The sequence below is a fragment of the Monodelphis domestica genome, chromosome 2, assembly GCF_027887165.1.
Source record: "Monodelphis domestica isolate mMonDom1 chromosome 2, mMonDom1.pri, whole genome shotgun sequence".
Lineage (NCBI taxonomy): Eukaryota > Metazoa > Chordata > Mammalia > Didelphimorphia > Didelphidae > Monodelphis > Monodelphis domestica.
In genome coordinates, this window is record NC_077228.1 from 377,354,928 (window position 1) to 377,375,663 (window position 20,736).

Genomic DNA, 20,736 nt, shown 5'->3' on the forward strand with positions numbered 1-20,736 from the left:
AAACTACTACATGCAGTGTACTATATAATGGCACTGAGGGCAGAGAAAGAGATAAATAACATATGGTCCCAACTCTCAAAGACATGGAGAACATCTCTTTGAACACAACGAACGCCTGACCGGAATGTCCATTTTGCTGAAAATATCAAATGGAGTTTTAGAACTGTTTTTCTCTCCCTACTTTAGTAAAGTATTTACATGTTCCTGCCTCTGATCATGGTCAAATCACTTAACCTCTTACTGCTCTAAGCTGTTACCAAAGACTACAACTTGTTTTTTTTTTTAACCTTTACTTTATGCATTCCATCTTCCACTTTATTTTCTTCATGAGATTCTTATTATAGATGTGATATGTGTCTTCTATTATGGCATGAGCAATATGGAAATATGTTTTGCATGAAAGCATTGGAATAACCTATATCAGACTATGGCCTTCAGGAGGTAGGTGGAGAAGGGAGGGAGAAAATCTGTATCCTAAAATGCCAGAAAACAAGGATCAAAATTTTTTTCTACATGTAACCGAGTAAATAAACAAAATTTAAAACCCCCTTTTTTTTTCTCTCCTGGTACAACTCTAAGGCAGAAAGGCAAAGGTTAGGCAAGCATGGTTAAGTGACAGCCCAGAGTAACACAACTAGGAAGTGTCTGAGTCAAATTTGAACCCAGGTCTCCAAGCCTGGCACTCTATCCACTATACTACCTAGCCTATACTTTAAGACTATAACTTGTAAACAAAGTGAGAACTTATATTGGGAGAGGGAGTATCTTCATCTGGGAGATCCCTCTTTCAATGAAATCACAAGTCCATTCCCTACCTCTGCCCTATCTTTACGTGGTCACTGTGTTATCTGTATCTTTATTACATACTCAGGCAGCTCTTGGCAAGGTTTCTCTTAGTACAATAATCTCTGAGAAACTCCTAGCAACACTTCATTGGAAAAGGATGCAGGAAACAAAGCTGTTGTTCTCCATGTGCTATTGACATGGCTATAGTTTCCTAGGTGATAGGCACCACCCAAACACATCAACCCATCCTTTAACCCCTAATAAGAGTTAGCCCTTGAATCTGAGAACTGAAGTTCAACTTTTGGAATTGGGAGTTTTCATGTTTGCCCAATCCTAGCATTACTCAGTGTTCTTGGAAAAGCCAGCCAAGGGAAAACCCTTCAGAGATTTAGCCCAAGTGCTAGGAAATCCTTCTTTTCCTGCAATGGATCCATTGATCTCTTGAGGGAATTAGTGGAATCATCCATCAACCCCGGGATAAGCTTTGACTTTCCACCTCTAATTTTTATGATTACTAGTGCCGACAAGAGCACCATTTGAAGCTCCTATCATAGTAGAATGATCATGCTTTATAATTGCACACACAAAGCAGGTGGTTGAATGCTCTTGTTACAGAGCTGGATAGTGACTATACTTATAGGATCATAGATTAGATCTGGAAGGGACCTAGTTCAACCCCTTTTTTAGAGCTCTCCCACCCCAATAAAGTTCCTTACTCTGTCTAGGCAGAGAGTCTTTTGTGGAGAAAATACTTGCATTTAATGGAAGCCTTTTGTAGATAATGCCTTGACTCAAAGGAATCATTCTAAAGATGAGACATTGAGGTATAATGTTGAATTGGTATAGGAGCTGTTTTCTAGACAGTCAATCAATAAACATTTATTAAGCACCTACTATGTGCCAGTCACCATCAAGTCTTTAAAATTATTCTTTGGAAATGGTAGGCATAAGCAAAGTAGATGAGCAGGATACACACCAACCTTGGGGGAAGCTATATGCCTTGCTTTTACCAGCTTCCCAAAATGTCTGGTTGCCAGTGGAACTCTAAGCATTTTAGAGGAGAAGATTTCAGTTGGTTGATTTCTTAGGGAACACACATTACTTTTCTGGAAGCTCTAAAATCTTGTTTTCCCCTAATCTTATGGGGTCAATGTATCCATTAGCTAGGTGAAGGCTAGTTGCGATTCCTTGAAAAATCTGTCAAGAGGAGTTGGATAACCATCTAATTTGTCTCCAAAAGAATCTAATCTTGTTTTTATACCCTAGTCCTACATTGTTAACTGCCTGTTGCACATCTCTACATGGATGACTTGGCAGTACTCTGAACTCAACAAGCCCTAACATAAGCTCATCATCTTTCTCTGATAAACTTGTCCTTCTTCCAATTTCTCTAATTTTTTAAATGGTAGTACCATCTTCTATGGTCCCTAATTGCACCCTTTCCTTTATGCCCATCAGTGCAGTTGCTAAGTCGTACATATATCCAATGTGTTGCCCACATTTCTCACATCCCTCTCCTCCCCTTCACTAACACATAGTCACTGCCTGCATTCTATTCTGCCTTCAGGCAATCAACAAGCATCTATTTATGAAGCCCTACCTTGTGCCAGGCACTGTGATCAATACTGAGGATACAAAGACAAATGGAACAGTTCCTGTCTTCAAGGTGCTTACATTCTATTGCATATATTGCATATAAATCAGTATATACAAAAGAAATACAAGATAAAAGTTTTGGTGAGGAGGACACCAGCAGCTGGGGATTTATAGGAAAAGCTTCAAGTAGAAGGTGTTGCTTGAGTGGAGTTTTAAAGGAAACAAAGGATTTGAAAAAGAGGAAGTGAGGAGTGCAATCCAGACATGAAAGACAACCAATTCAAAGGCACAAAGGTGGCCTAATTAGCTGGCTCATAGAATTCAAGAAGGGAAGGGAGGTATAAGAAGGTTGGAAAAGTCATTTGGGGCCAGGGTATAAAGGAACTGGAAAACAAAACGGGGGCTTACTTACATTTGATCATGGAAGTGATGGGAGCCACCAGAGCTTCTGGAGGAGAGTGCCTTGATCAGATTTGTATTTCATACAGTTACTAAAATAACCATTTTAATGCACAGAACTGAATGAACCTTGCTCTCTTACTGAAAAAATTTTGGGGGGTAAAATACCAGCTCTTAACATGGAATTTAGTTCTCCTAAGATGTGGCTCCTACTTGCCTTTCCAGCTTTATTTCTTTCATATTACTCCTTTTCAGAAAGTTATTCCTCCAACTCAACATTTTATATTAGCTTTAGCACAGGCCATCCCCTATGCCTGGAATGGGAGACAAATATTGATACAGATCATTTCTCATGTCCTTTCTCTTCCTTCAAATGCAGATCAGGGCCAACCTCCTCCGTGTAGCCTTCTCTGATATCCTCAAGTGAGGATCTTGTAGGTTTTGGTTGGGATTTGAAGAAAGCCAGGAGGCAGAAATGAGGAGGGAGAACAGTTTAGTGAAAATGCTTGAAGTCAGGAGCTGGAGTTTCTGGTTCAAGGAAAAAGAAGGCCAGTGTTAATTGGACTGAACAGTTGGGGATGGGACAGGAGTGTTATAAGGTGTAAGGATGGAAAGATGGGGAGCAGATACTGAAAGCTTTGAATGCCAAACAGAGGAATTTATATTTGATCCTGAAAGTAATAGGGACTCACTAGAATTTAATGTGTAGGGGTATGTCTTACATTAGAAAAATGACTGACAACTTAGTGGAGGATGCTCTGGAGTGGGAGAGACTTCTGATAGGGAGATGTGCCTTTCTGTGTTGGGAAAAGAAAAATATTTCCTAGACTTACACAGTCTCGGATCTGTCTGGCTCACTCCTTCCTTCCAATTCAGTTCAAATCACTAAATATTGCCTATTATATGCAAGACATTGAACTTGACATTGGGGATACAGACAAAAATAGATCAATCTCCATCTCAGGACTTCTTCACTGTGTGACAGGGAGAAATAGATCATGTAAACATATGAGTAAATAGAATTGATTTTGAGAGGTGGGGGGGGGATTAGAAGAGACCTCATGTAAAAAGTCATCTATAAACCTACATGAACTGACGTAGAGTGAAATGAGCAGAACCAGGAGAACACTGTACACCACTCCCAAAACATTGTGGGATAATCACATGCTTCTAACAACAATACAATCATCCAGGATGATTCTGAGGGATTTATGAAAAGAATCCCATATCTAAAGAGAGAAATGTTGGAGTAGAAATGCAGATGAAAACATATGATTTATCACCTGTTTATATGGGTATGTGATTTGAGGTTTTGGTTTTAAAAGATTATCATAAAATGAATAATATGGAAATAGGTTTTGAGAGATAATACATGTAAAATCCAGTGGAATTGCTTGTCAACTCTAAGAGGTGGGAGGGGAGGGAGACAACATGAATCACATAGCCTTGGACAACTTATGTGTAGATTTGTTTCTGGAATAAAATACAGAAAAAAAAGTCATCCATGAGCTGTACTGAGAAAGAACTTAAGGATTCTTAGAGTCCAAGGGAAGGAAGTTCCTTCTAAACATTGGGAACCACCTTCTCACTGTCACAGGCAGGAAATAGAATTTTATCTGTGGAGAACAGTTCATAAGTCAGTTTAATCAGAACCCAGAGTGAAAGAAGAGGAGCAAGAAGAAATAAGACTGAAAAGGTAGGATATATTATAATAGCTTTTAAGTGCTGGGTTAAGGATTTTGTATTTTCTCGGAGGAGCAATAAGGAACGTTTCAAGAGTTTAATTAGGGAGGTGACATGGTTACATCTGGGTTTTAGGAATATCCATTTGGCAGCTGTGTGGAAGGATGGATTGGGAGAGGAGACCAAATGGATGACTCTTGTAGGGGTCTGGGTGAGATGGCTTGAACTATGGTAGAGGTTATGGAAATCAAGAAAGAAGAATGAATAAAAAATTATTTTGAAAGTAGAATCCACAAAATTTGGCAATTTGTTGTAATTGGGGGAAGTAAGGGCGAGGAAAAAGTCAAAGATAACTCTAAAGTCTCAAACCTTGGATAATAGTAGTAGTAGTGGTGGTGGTGGTGGTGGTGGTGGTGGTGGTGGTAGTGGTGGTGGTAGTGATGGTAGTAATGGTAATAGTGGTACTACTACTAGTAGTAGTAGCTAGCATTTATATATAGCATTTAAGGATTTGCAAAGTACTTTATGAATATTATCTTATTTGAGACTCACAATTACCCAGGGAGGTAGGTGCTATTATTATTCCCATTTTGCAGATGAGAAAACCAAGGCACACAGAGGCAAATTGACTTGCCCAGTGTCACAGGGATAGTAAATGTCTGCGATAGGATTAAAACTCTAGTTATCCTGACTCCAGAATCAATGCTCTCTCTGTTTGGCCCCCCTAGAATCTTCTACTAGAAGGATGGTGGTAACTTTAACAGAAATGGAAAAATTTGGAGGCAGAATTTTTGACATGTTGACCCTAAGATGTTGATAAGACATCTAAGGTAAAGTCATCCAGCAGGCATTTGGTAATGTTGTTTTGGAGTTCAGGAGCCAGATTAGAAGTTCTTAAAGAACTGGCATTTGGAATTGGAATTAGACTTGCTTTCTTCAGCTCCACAGGGCAGATCTAGGACCAATGGTTGGTACTTGCAGAAAGACAAATTTAGGCTCAACATAAAGAAGAACACTCTGACAATTATTTCTGTCCAGAAGCAGAAGAGACTTTCTCAGGAGGTCTCCATGACCTTCTGTATTCAAATAGAGGAGTGATGACAGCAATGTGGAAATTCTGTAGAGGTGGTTTCTGTTCAAATAAGACAAGATGACCTTTGAGGTCCCTTTGAACTCTACTATGCTGAGACTATGAAAAACCACAAGGATAAACATAGTTCTGGAACCAGAATACATTGAAGATTGCTCCATAATTTCTTCCTTGGGAGCAGGGCTGACCATATATAATTAGGTGAAGTTTATCTCTGATCTTACGTAACTAGGTAACTTTAAACCTTGCTCCCTCCATAGACATCCCTACTTGGTTCTTGGGCTTGAAATCAGGAAGTTGTTGTTCAGTCATTTTAAGTGTGCCCAACTCTTCATGACCCCATTTGGGGTTTTCTTGGCAGAAATACTGGAGTGGTTTGCCATGTCCTTCTCCAGCTCATTTTGCAGATAAAGAAACTGAGGCAAACAGGGTTAAGTGACTTGACCACCTGGCTAGTATTAGGTTGGACTTGAACTCATGAAGATGAATCTTCCTGATTCCAAGCCCAGTGCCTCTTCCATTTCACCATCTAGCTGCATTAAAGTCAAGAAGACCTGAGTTCAATGTGGCCTCCAACAACTTAATAACTGTGTGAGCCTGGGAAAGTCACTTAACTTCTGTCTGCTTTAGCTTCTTTAACTGTAAAATGAGGATAATAACAGCACCTACATCCCAAGGTTATTGTAAGGATCAAATAAGATAATCTTTGTAAAATGTTTAGCATGGTGCCTGGAATATAGTGGGAATTTAATAAATACATATTCTTTTTCTTTCTTCTCTTTCTCTGACCTATGGCCTTTTAGAGTTTGCTAAAGTATTAATATGTTTCTCTCTTAAAACTGAGCATCATATAATTTTCTTTCTGGAAGAGTCCTCGGGTATCATCTAGTCTAATAGGGTTTGCATTTGAAGCATGATTTTCTTCTACAATATTCCTAACAAGTGGACACATAACCTTTGTTTGAAGACCCTCACTGATGGAGTACCTTACTAATGGAGCTATTCTATTCATATCTTGTATTTTTTATGACATTATGACCATGGGCAAGTCATTTAGCCTCAGTTTCCTTATCTGTAAAATGGGGATCCTGATCGTTGATGTTGTTTGTCCTTTGTTTTCCAAGAGGACCAGTGACATCATAATTGACTTCTCTGTGAATTGGATTGAAGTGAAGCAAAGTTGCATGAAGTCAGTCTCACTCTCCCTTCCAGAGTCACCAAAGTCCAGTAGCAAGATGAAAGTCAGGAACCCTGGCATGGCCCTGGATGCCCTGGATGACTTGGCATCTTTGATATCTGATCAAGCTCTAAGTGCTCCATAGCCTGTGTCAGCCTCCTTCATGACCCTTGGAAGAAATTGTTCTCATTCACCTATCCTGCTGGAGGAAGTCTGTACATGCTTGGAGTACAGAGTTGTTGAGAGAATCACATGAAATTATCTATGTCTGTCTGATTATCTATATATCCATCCATCCTTCCTTCCATCCATCCATCCATTTATTCTGTCTGTCCATCCATCTATCCATTCATCCTTCCTTCCATCCATCCGTCTGTCCATCTGACCCTCTATCCATCCTTTCATCTATCTATCTATCTATCTATCTATCTATCTATCTATCTATCTATCTATCTATCTACATCTATACATATACACCTATGTATAGATATAGTCATAATTATATTATATATACATTAATACATTGCAATAATTGTATGTTTATATGCATACATATATATAGAACGAATATGTATATATTTAAAATAGTATAATAAAATATAAAGATGTATATATTTATAGATGAACATATAAAACTCATTGCAAACTTTAAAGTTCTACATAAATGCTATTATTATAATTATGATTTGTATTATCATTATACATCCCCTTAAGATTAGGTGCTCGTTGACTTTCACGGGGACAATAGAATAGCTTGATAGACCAGTCCATGCCATGTTGCTAAGCAGTCAGAAGAGGAGGCTAGATTAAGGGAGGGTGTCAAACTCCAATAGAAATAGGTGGCCACTAAAGCATACATAATGATCTCTGTGGGCTACATGTTGATTTAGAAAAGCACCTATCAAAATGATCTCCGTCTTCTTTATTTTTATTTATTTGGTTAAATATTTCCCAATTACATTTAATCGTGTTCCGGCAGCTGCACTAGGGAGGGAGGGTTGTGGGCCAGCTCACCTTATGTTTGACACCTCTGGGCTAGAGGAAATCTCTAGGCCTCTCCCAGGTCACCATGGGCCAATGATCTGGAAATAATATGCTCCTCCTCCTCTGCTTAATCCAAAGCACAACAGTGACTCCAATGGTGGGAGTTCTAGGTTAGGGCAGACCCAGGCAGGTCAGTCAGGGAGATTACAGAGCAAAAGATTTGGAATGGATAGTATTTACAGGTCATAGAGGCTAATCTCATTTTGTATTTGAGGGACAGAAGCTCAGAAAGCTAAAGCACTTTCCCTCAAGGTCACAGGGATAGCAAGTGGCAAAGCTGAGATTTAAACCCAGGTTCTTTAACTTGAGATCCAGTGTTCTTGGGGCAACTGGTACCTCCTAAAAACACCATGTATGTGTCCAGCTATTTTTGTTCAATTGCTTCAATCATGTCTGACTCTTCTTGACCCCATTTGGGGTTTTCTTGGCAAAAAGACTAGAGAGATTTGCCATTTCCTTCTGCGGTTCATTTTTCAGTTGAGGAAATTGAGGCAAACAGGTTTAAAGTAACTTGCCCAAAGTCACACAGCCAAGAAGAGTCTGAGGCTGGATTTGGACCCAGATCCTCCTGATTCCAGGACCAGAAGTCTTATTAACTGTGCCACCTCAATGTTCTTTTGCCAGCTCTATGAGGTTGGTTGGTGTGTCCCTAGGGAAACTGGATTTGGAAGATAGTCTATTCTAGGGACTGATCAGTTTGTGGAAAAGAGAATCCAAGGGGACAGACCCTGGGTCTCTCATCGGACACAGCTGGGACCTAGAGATGAGTCCCCCCATTTTGTGCGCTTCTCTCAGATTTTACATCAACCCTAAGTCTCTTAGTGAGGGTCTTCAGTTCATAGGTAAAAGTGAACCCATCTCATTGCCCCGTCCCTCACAGTTATGCTCCTTTTCTACCCACCTGTGCCCTGGCAGGACCAAAGCCTGCCTGTTCCCTTTCAGGGATTAATATGCACAACAAGCAGCAAGCAATTAATTTAACTGGTTGAAATTTATTGTTCACTCTCCTTAGCTAGGATCTGCTGGGGGTTTATTTTTCACCGGTGATGCATTACCTCATGACAACTCCTGAGCATCTGAATTTAAACTCTGCCATTCCCAGGTCCTTCCACACCCCCCACCCCAGAGCCCCTGAACCCTCAGAGCTTTGTGTTTTATTCAGTGGCATGTTTTGACAAATGCCGTTGCCAAGAAGGTAATTCTTGGTTGCTGGCCTATTGGAGTGGATGCTAAGCGTGGAATATAACCTAAGGAGGTTTAAGGTTTGGATTTCCTGCCTGGCACATCTTGCTGGTGACTCATTTAAGGCCAGGTGCTTTGGGCAAGAGAGTTGTGACAATCCTGTTGGGCAACCCCTCCTCAGCATTTCATTCAGGGCCTTGACAGACAGAGCCATAATCTCACAGTAGACTGCACATAGGAGGGGGGAAACCCCCATATACCATAAGCCCTCCCTAAACGGAGATGCTCATATCCCTGACTAAACAGAACTGGCCTTTACTGGGACTGAAAATTTCAGAACAAAGACAAAGGCTCTCAGGGAGGCTCCAATGTGGAGAAAAAGGAAAAATGAGGAGTGAAAATAAAGAAGGAAAAGGGTTCAGAAATCTGTAGCTGGCTTTTATCAAATCAGAACTTGTAGCTCTCTGCTGACAATCAGCCAACAGCTGAAAGCCACAAGGGAGAGATCCCATTCGCAGCTTCTGGCTGGCTATTAGCTACCAGCAGCCTCCTGACCCTGTTTCCAGGGAAGTAACAGCTGGCAGCTGACACAGGCTCCAGCGTGGTGGGCCACTTTCGCTTCTCTGGGAATGGATAGGAGATTGGCAGGAAATAAGCATTTAAAATATGGATATTAGAAGAGCATTTCCTCCCTGCTCCTCCCCACCCCCTATCCTTATTCTATTACTCCTCCAGATTCTGCTTTTAAGTGCTGGGGAACTTGAGTAGATTTTTTTTTCTCCTTTAAAAAAAGATGAGGTGGCCTGGCTCACCTGTTCCCAACATCACGGTGGCAGATAAAGGTATATTTCCAGATTTATTTCCCCCACTTTGTCCTAACAAAAAAAAAATGAATAAACAGAGACACCAACCTTAATAGATGTCTTTACTTTAGTATTTAAAGGACGAGTAAACTGGGATGCTTTCCTTCCTCATCTCTGCCTCTCGGAATCCCTGACTTCTTTTATGACTTAGGCCCAAAGTGACAAAGGGATTAGAAGTTAGTTGGAGCCCCATTGTGTCCCTATGACCTACAATTGTCAAGGGAGCTGATAGAGAGACTTCTGGCCCGGTACCCTCTCCTTCTGAGGAGAGCAGAGTGGTGGCACCTGGTCTCAACCCTCTGCTTCCCCTCCTGATAGGAATGAAAATCTCCTTGGAGAAAGATGGTGGAAGAAGAAACTGGGGATATCTACTCTGCCTCCCTTCAAGCCATCGGAGGAGAGTGTTCACCACATGTGGAGCCTTCCTACACATGTCAGGCTCACACTTTTTGCTACCCACAAAGACTCAAACTATTGCACTGATAAACACAAAACAGGAACCCAGAGCAAAGCCATTCAGTCAATAAACATCTTTTAAGTACCTACTCTGACCAAGTTCTGTGCTAAATGTTGGGGATATAAAGAAAGGCTCTTAAGGAGCTCATCTAGTGGGGAAGTCAGTATGCAAAGAAGCTATTTCTATAGGGTAAATTCCAGATAATCAGCAGAGGAAAAGCACTGGAATGGGAACTGGGAAATACTTCTTATAGAAAGTGGGATTTATTTAATTAGACTTGGAGCAAACCTGGGAAATCAGGAGACAGAGATGAGGAGGGAGAGAATTTCCAGCCAGTGAAAAAAATCTGGAGGTGGGAGATAGAGTATCTTGTTGAGGAACAGCAAGGAGGCCAGCGTTACTCTATATTACATGTGGGGGTGAGTAAAATGTAAGAATACTGTGTAAGATTTAAATTAATGTTCAATACTTCAAGTATTATTTTTAAAAGTTTATTATCTAACACAACAGAATCATGTGGCTAAGTTTTTTCTACCTGCTCAAAAAGCCTGCTCAAGCTAAGCTGTGACAGGAAGGGGAAAAAAAGAGAGAGAGAGAGAGAGCTGGACCTTCACCCAATTTATATCCTGTCTATGCCAGCACATAATGACAGGAAGTGAGTGGGTCCTGGAAATTGTAGTTTTGCGGAGGATTGTGGTTTTTAGGGTAACAGATTCTAATTACACAATTGGAAAGATGGAGTGGGGGGTGGCATGGAAGCAGGTTATGAAGGGATCTAAATGCCAAATAGAGAATTTTCTATTGGCTTCTGGAGATGAAACCACTGTAGTTTACTGAATAGAGGGTGATATTGTTAGATTGGGAATTTAGGAAGATGATTTTGACAGCTTAGATTGGAAAGAGACTTGTGGCAGATAGACCAACTTACAGGCTTGGGATGTGACAAGGGTTTAAACCCAGTTGGGTGGCAGTGTCAGAGGAAAGAAGGGGCCATATAGGAGAGAAGTTGTGAAGTGAAATAGAAATGTTAATGTGTGGAAACTATTTCTTCTTCACAAAGCCACCAAGGTCTTTCAGCTTAACTCCAGAAGCCCCTGCCCCTAAAGGGTCCTTCAGCCTGGGACAGAACTAACAAATTAGTTCAGGGCTTCTTCTCCCTCGGTCAGCCACCAAGAAAAGTCTCTCCTTCAGCCTGGCTTTCCTCCAACTCTTGGTCAGTCAAATCTCAGAGAGAGCAGAGGTTTCCCCTTGATCAGAAAGCCTAAAGCCAAGCCAGCCCCACCAGGGTCCTCAGCTAGCCTCAACTGCCAACTTCTGGGAACATTCCATTTGGAACCTTCTCCTTGATTGACAGACAGGTCCCCAGCCTTGGTTCTTGCATCTTGGCTTGTCTTGCAAAACCTCTCTCTCTTCAAGTCTCTACCCCAGAAGGTACAATTGACAAGCCTTAGCAACAGATTGGATATAGGAAAGGAAGAGGGATAGTGAGAAGTTGAGGATGACACCCAAGTTTTGAGCCTGGGTGCTGAGAAGGACGGTGGTGATCTGAATAGGGATAGGGAAATTTAAAGTGGGGAACACAAGGAGGGGGGATGATAATGAATTCAGTCTGGGACATGTTGAGTTTAAGATGGCTTCAGGATATCCAGTTTGAGAAAGCAAATAGATAGTTAGAGATAAGAGACTGGAGTCAGCAGAGAGGTTAGGACTGGAAAATAGATTTGAAAATCATCATGTTATAGATGATCATTGAAATCCATGGGAGCAGGTGAAAATATCAGAGGGCTCAGGGTAGAGCCATGTGGGACACCCAAGGTTAGGGAGCATGAATAGGATGAAAATCCAGCTAGGGAAACTGAGAAAGTGGTTAGAAAAGTAGTAGGAGAATAAATAAAGAGGAATATTCCCCAAATCTAGAAAGAATATCAAGGAGAAGAGGGTGATCATATCTGGCCTCCAACACTTCCTAGCTGTATGACCTTGGGCAAGTCACTTAATCCTCATTGATTAGCCTTTAATACTCTTCTGCCTTACAATCAATTCACAGCATTGATTCCAAGATGGAAGATAAAAGTTTTTTTAAAAAAAGAGGATGTCAACAATGTCAAAGATGATTGGGAAAAGGTCATAGATTTGGTCATTAAGACATCATTAATAACTTTGGAGAGAGCGGTTTTAGTTCAGTGAAGAGGTTGGAAGTCCAAATGTAAACTACGAGTATAAATTGAGTGAGAGAAAAGGAAGTGAAGGGACCTATTACAGATGGACTTTTCAAGGAGTTTGGCCATAAATAGAAGGAGAGATGTGGGAAAACAAGTGTTAGGGATTAACAGATCAGATGAGGGGAGCCTTAAGAAGCCCATGAACAAATACAAAGAGCATATTAGGTACTCAGAAGATCATAGAAGTCATCACCTCTATCATAGTGCCTTGAGAAGTAAAGACTCCTGGGAAACTTGTGGTACTATCGAACAGTCATTTCACTTTCACCATTTTGAAAACTTTAAATTCTATGTAAATACTAGTTATTATTATATCTTTTTTTGGTGGTCATCTTATTCAACAAAGGATGTAACAGCAAGAAATAACTCCTGTTGCCATCACCCAGACCTCTCAATGACTTTGTACCTCTCAAGTTTATAGAGTCGTTAATATGGCCAGAAACATCCATCTCAGGATTACTATTTGGGGACCTATACTTAGGAAAGAAACATAAAACCTAAGAGTCAGCTGGAGACTTGGGATACCGTTTTGGGCAAACGTAGGTATTCACTGCAAGCCTTAGCTGATCCTGGGGAAGACAAGAAAGAGATCCTCCCTTTACCAGAAATGTAAAGAAGAGCTGACAGAATTCTGTCACACTTGAAAGAAGGGAAGAGAAAGAGAGTGGAGAAAAGCTATTTCCTTTCCATTTGAGGGCTACTTAAAGAATAGCTCTTAACTTGTTGCCCGCCATCTTTGGCATAGTACCCCCATTACCAGGAACCTTTGGGTCATTCTGGTCTCTGTAGGCCAGAATACAGATGTTACCTAAGTAACCTAAGCTGAAAACCCATCCTCATCAATGCTTCATGGTGTGACTTCTGAGGGCTCTAGTGGAGATAGAGTGCCAGGCCCTGCCTCCACCACACAACCCAGACCAAGTGCCATGCCAGCCTCCCAGAAATCATGTGCCATGCCCCTCTCCCCACTGAGTGCCAAGGATGCTCTGCCCTCTCCCTTTACCCTACACAGGGGAAGAAGAAAACCCTCCTATTGGACTTTTGGGTGGAGGGGTGGATGAAGTGAGGAATGTCCTCAGCAAATGTAGAGAGGAGGAGGGGAGTGGCTAGAGTGCTCTGCTCCCCTCCATCTCACACTTCACACCTTACCCCCTGTGCTCTCTCTTTGGGCTGCTGGAGAAGAGGGGTGGGTGATGTGAGAAATGTCCACAGTGTAGGTGAAGAGGAGAAGGGAGCAGTTTTGCCCGAGTCCCTCTGCTTTTTAATAATGAACTTGGATGGGGGGAAGGGTGGTCTTGTGCCCACAGAGAGGTCTCTGCATGACATCTTTGGCACCCGTGTCATAGGTTTGCCATCACTGCTCTGGTATGTCATATAGAGAATATAATTCTCTCATTATAGCCTTTATATATACATAGGAACATAGCTCTAGCAATAGAAGGAAATTTGGGGATCGTCTAGTCCAACCTCACTCATTTTAAACTCTGAGTTAAGGTGACTTGACCAAGATCAAAGAGGTAATAAGTTTTTAACTGAGATCATAAGACTCCAAGTTTAGCATTCTTACTCCTGTACCATTATCCTTCCTTTAACTATGTCCTGGCTAACGAATTCTAATACTCATGACAGGGAAGAATAGTGACTTAAAGTAAAAAAATTGTGTTTCTCTTTACATTTATTTCCTAAGCTAGATATATGAATTGCTTCTATTTGGAAAGCTATTTGGATTCCATAATTTTTATACTTCACATGAGGGAACCAAACTCATCAAATAGTCTCATCCTATCTTTGCTTAATCCAGAAGAATTTAATCATATAAATAATTAACTCTGGAAATAAAAGGATACACAAAGGCACAATTAATGAATTTGCTAACATTCAATATTTTATAACACATATAAATAATTTCTCTTTGAAGAAGTCCTACTGTGATATTTGATCATGGTCTATAGATGACCCATCATCTTGAAGATGATGCTATGAATTCTTAGGCAATGCCAAACAATGAAAGAGGAGAAAATGCAAAATGGCCCTCTTCTACTTTTGTAGTTAATTATGGCAGAATAATAAAAAAGAGGATAAAAGGTTCAAAGAATCAAGGTTTTGGGGGTAATTATAAACATGAATTTAATTGTTGGTATTCTTAATATGGTATCTTTGTTCAACGTTGGTGAGTTTTCAATTACCATAGTAATCAAACCACATCTGTATAGACATTCTTGATCTAACTGAAGTTGGAAGATGTAAAGAAATTGTAGCTGGATGAAAAGCTGGCTCACAGGTTCTTCTCAGAGGCACAAATATGAGGCTACAAGATCTATTTTCATCAGGAGCCCATTATCATTTCATGGTATTTTTGATCACCTTACTTTATACCATGGGGTGATCCTAATGAACTTAAGCATAAAGAACATGAAAACAATGGCAACCTATGTACCATCTGCTGTGGAAGACAAAATATGAAAAATTTGACCAGATTTGACTTTAATGGGCCACTAAGTGGCACAGTACATAGAATACCAGGTCTGGAGTTAAGAAGGCCTGAGTTCAAATGTGGCTATGTGACCTTGGGGCAAGTCACTTGAGACAAAACAGCCTTGATTTCTTCAACTGGAAAATGAGCTGGAGAAGGAAATGACAAACCACACCAATATCTTTGCCCAGAAAACCCCTAATGGGGTCAGGAAGAGTATTATAGGACTGAAGCAACTGAACAATAATAACAATGACTTCATTTTAAAAATGGAAACAGGAGAATGGTAAAAGACATCTTGAAAAATGTGGTTTGGAAGTGAATATTGAAAGAGGTTAAAGACTATATAGGTTACTCAGAAATTTCATGCTTTGAATATCTTAGATGTTTTCTTCAAGAAGCAAATTAGAAGGCCCTGGATGTGGTGAACAGATAATGACATCACAAAAAATTAAATTGATCATATCTTAACAGACAGGAAACAACTGGTTACTGATGGAGTCACTTTAGAATCTGCTTTCTGGTTAAAACAAAGGTGAAAATCAATATTAAATTAGAAAAAAAGAATAGAGATCAGCAATAGATCCGGTATGCAATTAAAACCACTACAACATGGCCTACTTATTTATATATTTTTTTCACTTTCAGGATTTTTTAAAATAAAAAAGTAGGCCAGCATTGTTGTTAGGCACAGTTAGTTACTATTAAATGGGAAACATGCAACTTTGTTTTCTAATAAAGATATGATATCTTTGACCTCTCAGATTGAAGTTTTAATAGATAAAACAAGAATAAGAGCCAGGATTCTCAAAAGTGAATTAGAGTACTTAAAAAAAAGTTTTATTGAGGTCTTGTGTTAATTATACCACATTAAATTTCTTGATTTTCCTTCTCCCCTGAACCCTCCCCCTTTGAAATAAAGAAAAACAGTTAAACAAAACAACTGTTTCTAATGGCATGAGCAACATTTCATATCTGTAATCCTTTACTTCTCTGCTGAGAGGAGAGCAGTATATTTCATTATCTTTTCTGGTCACCTTACAATTCCTCAAATAAAATACTCTTATCTCCCAACTCTGACTGTTTTCACTGGCTATCACTCATGCTTTAAATGCTCTTCTTCCTCCTCTTCACTTCCTGGTTTCCTTCAGGCAGGTCCCAAATAAAATTCCCTTTTCTATAAGAAGAATTCCATGATCTCCCTTACTACTAGTGCCTTCCTTCTGTGAATAATCTCTCATTTATCCTGTCTAGCCTATTTTTACTTGGCCGTTAACATTTTGTCTTCCTATTAGATTGCGAGTTCTTTGAGGGCAGTAACTATCTTTTGCTTTTATTCATACCATCAGTTATTAGAACAGTGTCTGGAAAATAGTAAGTGCTTAATAAATGTATATTGGTTGACTGACTCTTCTCTGGAACTGACCTAATTGTAAAAAGCTGTTGACTTATAAATGGGAAATGGATACGAGTAAAGACATTGACTCTGATGATCAATATTTTAAAGAGAAGTTTGATATAAAACAATTGCCATAGCAAGAAGACCAAATGAGCCTAGAAATTACTTTAGTCAACAACCACATGATCTCCTTGTCAAATGCCAAGACTTGACAATTAGGGTCAAGATCAGGTTTAAAGAATAAATTTATTTGAAAAATAGTATAAAGGACACAATTGAATAACAGAATGGACTGGTTTGCATTTGGGATATTGTATAATGCTTTAATGTGCTGTTTCTTTCTGAAAGGTCTATTAATTTTTTTTATTTATTTATTTTTAACATTTACTTTTTTTTCCTTTTTTTAAAAATTATTATATTTTATTTGATCATTTCCAAGCATTATTCATTAAAGACATAGATCATTTTCTTTTCCTCCACCCCACCCCCCATAGCCGACGTGTAAATCCACTGGGCATTACATGTTTTCTTGATTTGAACCCATTGCTATGTTGATAATATTTGCATTAGAATGTTCCTTTAGAATCTCTCCTCTGTCATGTCCCCTCAACCTCTGTATTCAGGCAGTTGCTTTTCCTCGGTGTTTCCACTCCCATAGTTTATCCTTTGCTTATGAATAGTGTTTTTTTCTCCTAGATCCCTGCAAATTGTTCAGGGACATTACACCGCCACTAATGGAGAAGTCCATTACGTTCGATTATACCATAGTGTATTAGTCTCTGTGTACAATGTTCTCCTGGTTCTGCTCCTCTCGCTCTGCATCACTTCCTGGAGGTTGTTCCAGTCTCCATGGAACTCCTCCACTTTATTATTCCTTTTAGCACAATAGTATTCCATCACCAACATATACCACAATTTGCTCAGCCATTCCCCAATTGATGGGCATCCCCTCATTTTCCAGTTTTTGGCCACCACAAAGAGCGCAGCTATGAATATTTTTTGTACAAGTCTTTTTGTCCATTATCTCTTTGGGGTACAGACCCAGCAGTGCTATGGCTGGATCAAAGGGTAGACATTCTTTTATCGCCCTTTGGGCATAGTTCCAAATTGCCCTCCAGAATGGTTGGATCAGTTCACAACTCCACCAGCAATGAATTAATGTCCCTACTTTGCCACATCCCCTCCAGCATTCATTACTTTCCTTTGCTGTTATGTTAGCCAATCTGCTAGGTGTGAGGTGATACCTCAGAGTTGTTTTGATTTGCATCTCTCTGATTATAAGAGATTTAGAACACTTCTTAACATTTACTTTTTAAAAATTTGAATTCCAAATTCTTTCCCTGATTCCTGCCACTTCTCTACCTATTGAGAGGGCAAGCAATAAGATGAAATTTATACATGTGAAGTAATGTTATATTGTACATGTGAAGTCCATTTTAGCCATGTTACCAAAAAAAAACAAAACAAAACAAAACAAACCAAGCAACACAAAGAAAGTGAATAAAATATGATTAAGTCTCTACTCAAGAGTTCATCAGTTCTCTCTTTGGAGGTGGATAGCATTTTGCATCATGAGTCCTTTGGAAATCTTTCATAGTTGATCATCATTACAGTATTGTTATTACTGTGTAAAATGATCTCCTGTTTCTGTTCACTTGACCCTGCATCAGTTTGTATAGGTCTTCTTAGGTTTTTCTGAAACCATCTTGCTCATCATTTCCTTATAGCTCAATAGTATTTCATCACAATCATATACCAGAACTTGATTAGTCATTCCCCAATTCATGGGCATTCCCTTAATTTCCAACTCTTTGCTACCACAAAAGAGGTGCTATAAATATTTTTGTACAGATAGATCCTTTTCCTTTGGTCTCTTTGGGGTACAGAACTTATAGTGGCATTACTAGGTCAAAGGATATATACACAGTTTTATAAACCTTTGGATATACTTCCAAGTTATTCTCTAGAATTCTCCAAGTGAGTTCATAACTCCTTCTCAATAATGCATTAGTGTCTCAATTTTTCCCCATCTTCCTTGAGGGTTTGTCATTTTCCTTTTCTGTTATGTTTACGTTAGCCAATCTGACAGGTATGAAATGATATTTCAAAAGTTGTCTTAATTTGCATTTCTTAATTAGTGATTGAGAACATTTTTTAATGCCATTATTGATAGCCTTGATTTCTTCTTCTAAAAACTGTCCATATCCTTTGACCATTTATCAATTGGGGAATGGCTCCCATGTCTCATCTCAGTTCCCTATGTATTTGAGAAACAAAGCCATATTAGAGAAACTTGCTGTAAAAAATTTTCTCCTAGTTTCCTGTTTTCCTTCTAATTTTGATTGTATTGTTTTGGTTTGTAAAAAAAAATAACTTTCATGTAATCAAAATTATCCATTATATTTCCTGTGGTCCTTTCTATCTCTTGTTTGGTCATAAGTTCTTCTCTTATCCATATATCTTAAAGGTAAAATTTTCCATGCTCCCCCAGTTTACTTATGATATTATAGGCTGCTGTACTCTCTGGACCATTGAACCCTGAAACTCCATGTACTCCCACTCCCTTCTCATCCTCTCCTCTCCAGAGATTTCCAGCCCTGGAACTGTAATATAATCAGTATTGCCTTTGCTTCTGGAAGGGACATGTCAACCAACCCCCCTCTAACTTCATTCACCATTCCTCTGACTTTCTAAAGCAAGGTACTCCACATTAGCCACCGGTTTCCTATGTATGTTGTGTCTCCCTATTAGGATTGTAACAATTAAAATTGGTTGCCAATAAATGTAAAGAGGAAAATTGGTTTGACCAAATATAAGAATTAAAAAATAAGATTGTGGTACCATTTATAAAATAATTAACCCTTGGGTCTGTACCCCAAAGAGATAATGGACACAAAGACTTGTACAAAAATATTCATAGCTGCGCTCTTTGTGGTGGCCCAAAACTGGAAAACGAGGGGATGCCCATCAATTGGGGAATGGCTGAACAAACTGTGGTATATGTTGGTGATGGAATACTATTGTGCTCAAAGGAATAATAAAGTGGAGAAGTTCCATGGAGACTGGAACAACCTCCAGGAAGTGATGCAGAGCGAGAGGAGCAGAACCAGGAGAACATTGTACACAGAGACTAATACACTGTGGTATAATCGAACGTAATGGACTTCTACATTAGTGGCGGTGTAATGTCCCTGAACAACTTTCAGGGATCCAGGAGAAAAAAAAAACACCATTCATAAGCAAAGGATAAACTATGGGAGTGGAAACACCGAGAAAAAGCAACTGCCTGAATACAGAGGTTGAGGGGACATGACAGAGGATAGACTTTAAATGAACACTCTAATGCAAATACTATCAACAAAGCAATGGGTTCAAATCAAGAAAACATCTAATACCCAGTGGACTTACGCGTCGGCTATGGGGGGTGGGGGGGAGGAAAAGAAAATGATCTATGTCTTTAACGAATAATGCTTGGAAATGATCAAATAAAATATATTTTAAAAAAAAATAATTAACCCTTAAGTCAAAATGGCTGTTAGTAGCTTTTAACAATTAGTTTAATATAAATATAGTAAAAGAGAGGCAAATTGGGAAGCAGTGATTCGTTCCCATGAAGTGAGGGAGTGATAGGAAGTGACATGGAAAAATGGTTATAAAAGGTATGACCAGAAAGCAGATGGACTCATTCCTTGGCTCTTAGGCGAGGAGACTCTCCTTGAGAAGGATTGATTCCTGGACTTTTGGGGGAGACTTTTCTCATGGACATGTACTGGGCTGGAGCTTTCTGAGCTGGAGAGGCTTGCTGGTTGAGTGCCTGGAGCTGAAGGAAGAGGCTTGCGTTGGTGGAACCTTTCCTGAAGAGACTACCGCAACTCCACATGGAGATCAGGAGACAAGGGAGCCCTTGCCAGGTGATGAGCTGGACTTCTGACAGCAATTATAAGGTATCTAGTTAGGCAATACTTTCTACTTCTTTCCTACCTCTCTCTCTTTTACTTTGGGGAAAAGGGGGGCAGTGTTTGTGGCCTTTGGAGGTGTGAACTTTTTCTAGTAACTGACTTGTGAATTCTCTTACTTAGTATTAAGTAGGGGTACTTTAAGTTCTTGATTGATTAACTCGAAATAGACAAAGGGAATAAAGAATTCCCTTTCATGGGATCTAACACCCTTGAGGACAAAGACTTATAAGGTTGTATCCCTAACACTTAGCATAGCACTTGGCACATTGCTGGTCAGTTGTTTTAGTCATGTTCTACACTTTATGACCCTATTTGGGATTTTCTTGGCAAAAATACTGTGGCAATTTGCCATTTCCCTCTCCAGTTTATTTTGCCAATGAAGAAATGGGGGGAAATAGGAATGAGT